Source organism: Hipposideros armiger, unplaced genomic scaffold (genome assembly GCF_001890085.2).
Source record: "Hipposideros armiger isolate ML-2016 unplaced genomic scaffold, ASM189008v1 scaffold_450, whole genome shotgun sequence".
NCBI lineage: Eukaryota > Metazoa > Chordata > Mammalia > Chiroptera > Hipposideridae > Hipposideros > Hipposideros armiger.
The window spans coordinates 844,967-855,418 of record NW_017731800.1 but is presented as its reverse complement, the minus strand read 5'-3'; positions in this window follow the sequence as shown (position 1 = coordinate 855,418).

Below are 10,452 nucleotides of genomic sequence, written 5' to 3'. Positions count from 1 at the left end.
GAGACTTCCTTGAAATTCTAAATACAAAATACAAATTTTCTATGTGAGAGCCACCGCGGGAAGTGGTTACTTCACTAAGCAAAATCCATGCCAAATGTTACAGATCTTCTGGTACTGGCACATCTACTCATGGATGTTTTGTCCTAATGAATGGCCTTGTGAGTTTTTCATTTGCCTAGTATAGCTTAATCCTTAAATCATGCCTTGTCAAATTATGAAGTTTAACTGTAATCCTGTTAAAATCAGTGACAGTACTGAAAGGACTTTCTTGGCAAGACAAGTTCTTCTAGATAAATAAATAGAAGATAGATAGGTAGATGGATGATAGATAATAGATAGATAATTGATAAATATAGATTGATATAGGTATATATCATATCTAACATGATATATATGAGATATATTACAGCAAGATATATAGACATAGATCTCATATCCAATATCTCTGCTTTCACTTCTGATGTTAAGTAAAATTAAGTTTATTTATAATTTTCTTATGTTATTGTGTTATATTTATATATGTGATATTTTCTGTATCTGGATCGACATTGTTTGATTTTTCCTGTAGCTCTAGCTAGGGAGGAGTGAAATGGGTCCCTCCGTGGTTATCACTATCATTTGATCCTTTGTTATTTTTAAAGTTTCCATTTCATGTAATTTGTTCTCTTATTCTAAATTACTATTAATTTTGGTGCTTATTTTTCTTTTTTATTTCCACCTCTTTCATTTTCCTGCAAGAGGGCTCTCAGTTGTTCAATTTTTATAACCCAAAATCTTCCATCATGTTAGGAGATAGGAGTGTAGGTGTCAAAAGGTGTGATGTTTAATTTGGTGTGTGAACTTGACTGGGTCTACATATTTGATTAAACATTATTGTATGTCTATGACTGTATTTTTTGTTTGAGATTAATATTTGAATTGGTAGACTGAGTAAAGCAGTTTTCCCTTCCCAATGTGGGCAGGCTGTATCCAATCTGTTGAAGACCTGAGTAGACAAAAAAAGTTGAGTAAGGGAGAATTGGCTCCCTCTGCTTGAATGTCTTATATCTGGAATGTTGGTCTTGTCTTCGCACTCACACTTGGACTGCAACTATACCATCAGTTCTCCTGAGTCACTGACTGCTGAACTCATCTGCATAATCGGGAGCCAATTCCTTCCAATAAATACATTATGTATTATAGTTATAAAATGTATTGAGTTCTCCAGAGAAGCTGAAGTAATAAAACGGTAAAAATTTATGCTTCTTGATGGTTTGAGTAAAAAAGCTCTCTTCGCCATTTCGTTCATATGGTACATGTATACGGCAGACACTCAGAAATAGGTGCTTCTCCAGCTCAAAGAGTAGATTAAAGTTACAGTAACAGTGTTTTTAATGCAAATTTGTCATTTTTGGATAACTATTAGGTCTTCCCAAAAAGTATATGCTGAAGTCCTAACTCCCAGTACCTCAGAATGTAAGTGCATTTAAAGATACAGTCTCTAACAAGGTAGTTAAGTTTAAAGGAGACTGGTTAGGATTGCCCCTAACCCAGTAGGATAGTGTCCTTAGAAGAGGAATTTATACAGACATAGACAAAGGGGTGCCCATGGGAACACACAGTGAGAAGATGACCACCTACATGCCAAAGAGAGACCTCAGGATCTCAGATTTCTAGCCTCCAACTGTAAGAAAATAAATTTCTATTGTTTAAACCAGTCTTTGGTCTTTTGTTATGGCAGCCGTACCAAACTGATACAGTAACTCATTTATCATAAATAAAATCCAGCCATCCTGGATGGTTTTGACTCTTAATCTTTCACCTTTATGACAGAAAGCTTCATGCTTATCTCTGTCAAAACTTAATTAAAATATTTACTTTTAATAATATAAATGTAAAAAATATGCAATAATCATTTGATATTTTATATCAGATAATTTTTTATTTAGCTTTTAAGTGAATTGGTAATTTTATTCTACTTTTTATAGATTGGTCATTGGCATATAAAATGCTTTATGTATTTTTGTGAAATGATATCTACACTTGCACATGAGATACACCTTGATTAAAATGACTAAATAAATTAACAATTCACTTTCTTGACATGAGAGAGTTTTTTTCCCTATTACTATTACATTTTTCTTTTTAATGTCAGAGTGCCATGAGACATAGCTCTAAAATATTCATCACAAAAATCTAATAGCTTTAAGTGGAATTTAAAATAATCTTTCACAAAATAGGCATTCACATTTCAGAAAAGGAAATTTGATATTGGAAAAAAATTATATAAAAAGTGCATTCCCTAAGTGATCTTTATAAGCTAGTTAGTACTGAAGTGAAATGAAACATTCACTTATTCAGCTAGTTTTACAATATCTATCACTACTGGATAAAAAAACATTTTATAGACTTATTGGGCATAAGGCAGAGAATGAAGGAAAATAATAGAATATTTTGCAAAAGAGCTCATAAATGCTTTACAATAAAATATACCATTTTATAACATAGGTGCATGAGATTACCTGATGAATTATATAGTGCTCAAACTATGATTTTAATTTTTTAATAATTTTGATTCTGTTTTCAATATTAAAAACATTTCATCATATTTGTTATGTTTGCTTAAATATATTTGTTTTAAAAGGTATTGTACACAATGTTTAATGCTTAGTAATTGCTCAAAATTATTGTTTGAAACTCTTCTGCAGTTTGTATTCTGCTACTCTGACCTTGTAAATGTTGCCCCCCTTGCTTTTTTTATACAAGTCAGAGAAGATTTTCACATGTAAAAATGAAGTTTGATTATCCACCAACTACAGAGGTGAGTATAAATGTGCTCATGGCTGTTCACAAAGCTCCCAGATAATCTGGGAGGAATACAATGCGACACATGACTTGGTGACTTCAAATACATATAGCATCGCACAAAAGTGAGGTCAAAGTCAACATTACTCAATGACATCATTATCTCAGTACCCATGTTTACCCTGGACTTCTGAGTAAGTGTAGAGGTTGGATAATGATAATATAGTAAATAATGTATTATAGTGCTGGATTAAATATGTAACACATTACAGGATTTTATACATATATATTATATTAAAATAAACCTGTCTTGTGTTACTTAAAAAAGTAATTAGGATAAAAAATAAGGATAAAAAAAGTAATTAGGAATGTAGTATCAACTGTGCTTCAAATTTTTTGGTTTGAAAATAAAATTGCAACTCTAATTTTCAATATAAATAATGTGATAAATATAACACATTCCTTGGGCCGGCCGAGTGGCGCGTTGGTTAAGAGCTGGCTTGGGACGCCAGAGGACCCCGGTTCGGATCCCACATATGAGGGCTAGTGACACTGCCCTCTACAGCTAAGATGCTGAACAACAGCTCAACCTGGAGCTGGGCTGCAGTGAGTCGCCGGCGAGGGCGTATAGGCGGCAGCCCCTGCTGCAGTGGGTTGCCATGAGCTACCGTGTGTAGCCAGCAGCCAGCGTGAGCGGCCAGCCGGCTGTGAGTGGCTGTTCAGAAGCAGGCGACTGATCTGCCTCACCCGGGAAAAGCGCAATGATGGTGCCAACTTGGGCCAGTGAAGCAATGTCCTCCACAACTAGACTGAAGAACTAAAGGATAGCAACTTGTCTGTTCCCCTTCCCCCAATTCCCCAGCGCTGTTCCCATCTCCCAATTCTCCAATAAAAATATTTTATAAAACCCCAAAAAACACATTCCTGATTTAATCATAAAACACTTTTTCTAGAAATACCATATATTATTTTTGTACTATATGTATATAGACACTAATATTTTTGCATGTAACATATAAACATATATAAAATATAACATATATTTATATATTTGAAGGTACATACACACACACACACATGCATATACTGATCTGTCATCACCAAGCAAGCTATTCTAAAGGTCATAGAATAGAAAGAATCATAGACCAATAATTTGAATTTGAATTGCATATTGAATCTATTTAAATTAGAGCAAGAAGCAAGGGGAATGAGACGGGTAAGTTAAGATGTTTAGGATAGGGTGCAAACAAGATGGAAGAACCAACCATACTTCCTGAATTCTATATTGTACAGCATCGATGTCTTGTTTCTCTCTCTACTACAACTGCCTTTCCTATTAATAGTGTGATTTTTAGCATTCAAGATCATGGTAAGTGAGAGAGAGGCCTTAGTGGCTGAAGATCTATTGTATAAAACTAACTCATGCTTCTTCAGTAGAAGAGATGCAGAGGCAAGGGCATCTGGCTACGGCTGTGAATTGCAGATAGCCTGATGAGCAGCTATGATGTCATTGCTGTGCCCTGGGCAGAAGACATATGGGCCAGAGTGGATGTCACTATTGGATGGCTAAATTAGGGATGTCATAGCTGTCAATATGGAAGTGACATGGAATTCCCCTATGAATATTTAAGATTTATTTGCTAATGCCATCACTTTCTACTCACAATTAATTAATTATTTCATTTACAGCACAATTCAGCTCACATGTGTTTTATTTATTCCATCCTTAATTTAACTTGAAGATTACTTTCTATAGCTGTTCTTAACACATAAGCTTCACCTATGTCTTACAAGCTATTTGCTTACTTACTGTCTATACTTAGTTTCATCTTTTTATTTGTTCCTCTTGTTCATTTTTTTTATTCCCTGGAGCAGAACTGACTATTCTTAAATATTTTAGCAAATACACATTGCTCTTTTACACAGCAATTGACAAGGAGATACAGAGTGCCACTTTAAAGATATTATTTTCCACTTTCTGTCTCTCAACTCCTTGATTTAATCATGGAAGTTGACAAAAATACCTTTAAAACCTTCTTATTTCATAAGTATAAAATATTTAGAGTTTGGTATTTATTATTTGAACTTCTCTAGTTGTGTCAAAAGTAAACATTTATAGATTGTCTATAAAGCATCTTGAAATGCTTTTAAAAACACTTCAGTGACACAAAACAAAATTTTTGGATTTTTTTTTCTACTGGCAGTTCTTCATGGATATTTGGTTCTCTGCCCTTCAAAAGTTGGAAAAGATCATTAACATTTTTGTCTCAGAAAAAAAAATACATAATTCCAAAAACAAATGTTTGCAAATAAGGGGTATGAATAGTGAAGGCATTTAAAAGAATGTATTTCCACTCCCCCCAAATTTTCATCAGCATACACTGAGCACATTTAAATTAGGATTTTAACTATCAATATAATGTAAAAATTAGAGACATGCTTGTACATCTTTACCCCAAATTAAATTTTAATCATTGTAGGCTTTGTTATCAGATACATGTAGAAAATAATACAAATATAATGTATAATGGTTTAAGTGACTTTATTACAACAAGCTGAACTGCCTTCACTGTGTATATCACACACATTATAGGTCAGATCCAATAATAGTGGGAATAGCTCTAACTTTTGCATAAATGCTACCTGTCATAAAATTTACTGGTTGCTTTATTTCTGTTATTTCATTTAATCCACATATTGGTTTGCAAAGTATGCCGTATTTCACCAACAGTTTATTGTGATTCAGAAAGTTAGAGCCTTTCTATTCCATTCATATGTTGACAGACACATAGGTTATTTCCATACATTGGGTATTGTGAATAATGCTGCAATGAACATGGCGGGGGTCCATATATTTCTTAAAGATTCTGTTGTCATTTCCTTTGCATAGATATCCAGTGACATCAGCCCAAAATTATTTTGTTATTGTTGTTCTGTTTATAAGCTCAAATGTAATAGCTAGAAAAAAGCAAACAAAAAACCTGTCATTTATTTTCTATAGGCTCATTTTGTTCATTTTTGAGAAATGTCTGCCAGATACCCAAGTTTAAGTAACTAGTGTTTGACTTTCTATTGTTCCTTCAAATTAAAAAAAAAAAGTAATTTATAAAAAACAGCTATTTCATCTCCCAATTCATACAAATGATGTCTGCTTTGCATTGAGACTAACATTGTAATTGAGCTTCTAACAGAAGTACCTTATGTGTACTTCCTATTTTGCCACCTAGAATTTTAAAACTCGAGAATCAGGGTCAATAAAATTAACAATTGTTATTGCCCCATTGAAGACCTTCATAAGTGAAACTGGCTTTTGTTTTAATGTCAGTATGGGGCAATAACAAATGTAATAGCACTGGTTCACCTTGGTGCCACTTTCTTCCTTTGTGGTAAGATGCCAGCAGCTTTATTCTGTCAACATCAGTGCAAATGTCAGTCCAGTAAAAAAAGGAAAAACAGCATCTTAATAATATTCTCTAAATAGTTTTGATCTCTGATATCCCTGGTAAGGGCCATGAATTTTGCGGAAACATTATTGTGTTTTGTTTAACATGCTATTTTTTTTGTCTTTGTTTCTTTAAACATATAGTTTCAACTAGGGCATTAATCAACCCAAGTTCTTTTTTAAATAAAAATATTTCATAGAAGGAGTTGTCTGTTTTTGCATGTGATATTACCAACTACTGGTAATTATTGCCTAGGTCTGTTATTTTATTAGGAATATCAGACTGTGATTTTGAAAATTTTATTATTTCTAATCTATATATCAGTTGGAGTAATTCTATAAGGAAACATTATAGATCTCTCATCAACTGTTTAGTCAGTCTGGGAGAAACTTTCTATAGGAAAGACTGGATAGATGCTCAAATAGGTAAAAAATAAAGAAAATCTCAATAACTTAACAGCTAAAAACTTAATTGACTCACTTTGGAGGCTTTTAGTAAACCAAGTCATATTTTTTAAAAAATAAGTCAATAGAGAAAGAATATGTATTTATCTTTCTTTGTTATGTATAGACTCTACTAACACAGTTTTATTACCCCAATGTTCTCCATTTCTTCGTATTTTAAAATGCCTTTTAAGGGATTATAAATTCCAAATTGAAATTATAAGAGAACAATAAGCAATGCAAAGATATGAGTGGCTACACCCAATTTGCTTCAAAGTTAGATTCCTACAGGGTGGCATCATCTTGGTGAAGGATTTGTCACTTTCCAGGGTTGAAGCTTTTAGACTATAATTCTCAAAATGTAAATTAGCAAGACAAAAATAATGAATTTCTTTCACTAGACAGGGTCACAGTAGCAAAACCCACAAAATCAGAATAGCATGCTTGGTTGAGAGAACAGAATCAGATCAAGGGAAGTTGTTACTCAGCTTGTAATAAATACATACTGCTTGGCCTGGACATGTAGAGCTCTCAGGACACAGATTGTTCTCCCCTGAATAAGGCAAGAATAAATAGTGCTGTCAACTCTCTAATGCCCCTTTTTTTGTATATGTGCTTCTATTGTTGACCAATTCTGATTATGCAGGACATAAATAACTTATTCATCAAGCCACAGAAAGGTATTAGGAATCTGGGTGTAATATTGTGATTTATAATAAGAATTACATATTTACTTTTCATCCCCAAAAGACGGGCGGTGGGGGTTGGGGAAGCTGTGGCACTGAGCTCTTAAAACCATTGGATGTTTCTAAGTGATAAGAGTCATAATGGTGTCTTTTGTTATGTTAATGAGTTGCCTTTTGGAAAGCACTTTTTGTAACCTAAGGTTTGCAAAAGTACCCAAACCTGTGATTAGAGAGTTGGAACTTTCAGCCCTCTTTCCTTCTAGTCCCCAACCTCCAGAGTGGTAAAGGGCTGGAGGTTAAATCCATTGCCAGTAATTTTATCAATCATAAGTATGTAATGAAGCCTCCATAAAAACCAAAGGACGGGGTTCAGGGAGGTTCCAATTTGGCGAACATGTAGAGGTGATAGGACAGTGGTGCTCTCTGAGAGGGCATGGGAGCTCTGCACCCTTTCCCCACACCTTATCCTACGCACCTCTTTCGCCTGACTCTTCCTGAGGTATATCCTTTTATAATAAACAGGTAAACTAGTGTTACTCCAAGTTCTATGAGCTGCTCTAGCAAATTAATCAAACCCAAGGAAATGGTCATGGGAACCTGATTTATATCCTATAGGTGAGAAGCACAGGTAACAACCTGGACTTGCAATTGACATCTAAAGTGGAGGGCAGTCTTGTGGGACTAAGGCCTTCACCTGTGCCACCTGATATCTCTGGGTACATTGTGTCAGAATTGAGCGGAATTGTAGGACACCCAGCTAGTGTCTGAGAATTGCCTGGAGGTATGAGAAAAAATCCACATGGTGGAATTTATGACTGACTAGAAGCCTAGTTGGTGATCAGAGTTAGAACCTTACTGGGAACTATTCTTTCTTTTTTTGTTTTTAATTTTTACTGGGGAACAGCCATGGTCATTGGTCACACATTGCCTCCATGCCACAATGGCATAGTTGACTCTCCTAAGGAGGGTGCAGCTCACAATGGCCCACATGGGGATCGAACCGGGAACCCTAGTGCTATCAGCATCACACGCTCCAACCAACTGAGCCAACCGGTCACCCCCAATTCTTCCTTTGTAAAATAATGTTCAATTCAGTTCTGATCCATTATGGATAGAATTATATTTTAACAATCAAAGACAATGCTATTTCCACATTCTTAGGAATACTTTATTTTTAACACTGATAAACACATTATAAATCTTTCAGAATTATTAGAACATCAGAATATGTGCCTCAAGAGGAACATCAGTTGAAGAGGTTTGGCAAAATACCTGGAAAAAGATGAGCAGTTGTCCAAGACTGTGTTGCTTTTTTTTTTTTCCCACTTTTAACAGGAGTTTTATAGAGAGAAGAAACTTTTGGGTTTTGCTTAGCTACTGAAGCCTTCAGCATTAAATGTTGAATATAGAGTTTAGTGGAGCCTTTCAGAACCAATGTGAAAAGCACATACAAAGTATTCTTCTGAATTTTACTTAATAGAATCAAGTAATATCTTTAATTTTGAGGCATTAATGTTTAATAATAATTTTGAGGTATCTCAAAAAACTGGAAATGGAAGTATCATATGACCCAGCAATTCCACTATTGGGTATCCATCCAGAGAAACCCAAGACTCTAATTCGAAAAAATATATGCACCCCTATATTTATTGCAGTAGTATTTACAATAGCCAAGACTTGGAAACAACCAAAATGCCCATCTGTAGACAATTGGATTAAGAAACTGTGGTACATTTATACAATGGAATATTACTCCGCTATAAAGAAGAATGAAATCGTACCATTTGCAACGATATGGATGGACCTAGAGACCATTATGTTAAGTGAAATATGTCAGTCAGAAAAATACAAATACCATATCATCTCACTTATATGTGGAATCTAAAAAACTGAATGAACGAGCAAAGTAAACAGAAATAGTCTCAGCGATACAGAGGAAAAACTGATGGTTGCTAGTTGAGAGGAGTGTGGGGATGAGGGAGAAGGGGAAGGGACGAGACAACATAAATTGGCAACTACAATATTTCCACAGGGATATGAAGGACAGTTTGGGGAATATAATTAATAATGTTGTAAATATTTTGTAGGATAGTCACCTGTCTTGTTAGGGAGACCGCTTCATGGATGGGGTAGAGACTTGATCACTGTACTGTACAACTGAAGCTGATGTTGTATAATATTATATGTCAACTATAAGTGAATATAGTCACAGGATGTGGGGTATAGTGTGGGAATGGAGTCAATGGAATTGTAATAAATATGCATGATATGGGGGTGGGGTAGTGGAGTGGCAGACTGGGGTTGTCACTTGGAGGGGTAAAAGGTATAACTATTGCACTGTGTTGTACACTTGAAACTAATTGAAAAAACTAAAATGAAATAAAAAATAATTTTGATTTCAACAACATTGAATAATGACATTGTATCCTAATTTTAAACTACATATTTATTTTTAGGTGAATACAATGTACTTTGGATATATATTTTGAATTAATTTACTTTTTTGAATGAAGTAAAATTCACATAACATAAATTGACGATCATAATAAAGTGAAAAGTCCTGTGGCATTTAGTACACTCACAGTGCAGTGCAACTACCACTTCTATCCAGTTCCAAAACATTTTTATCACTCCAAAAGAAAACCTTCTATGTATTAAGTAATCATCCTACTCCTTGATATTTAAAGGTATTTTAGGGTTTTTCTTGGAGAGGGTATGTTTGTTTATTTTTTAGCTATACTCTATCTACTAGATCATTTTATTTTAAACATTTAAAAACTTTAGATCTCAGATACATTTTTAAATTTAACATGTAGATTTTACAAAACTTGTCCAGATACTATGCATGTTCAAAAATACCCCAAAATAATATATTTAATTTTGTGAATTATGTTTTTCTAATTGATATTATTTATATTAAATTTGTTGAACTTTAGCAAATAGGCAGCCAGATACTTATCAAGCAAAATAGTTTATTGGAGAAAAACAAAGAATTGCAACTCAGGACAAATGGTCTAATGGCTAACAACAGGTAAATCCAGAGAACAAAGAGGGAAGCAGCTGTTTTCAGGATTTGGGAGGGGTTGTTTTTAACAA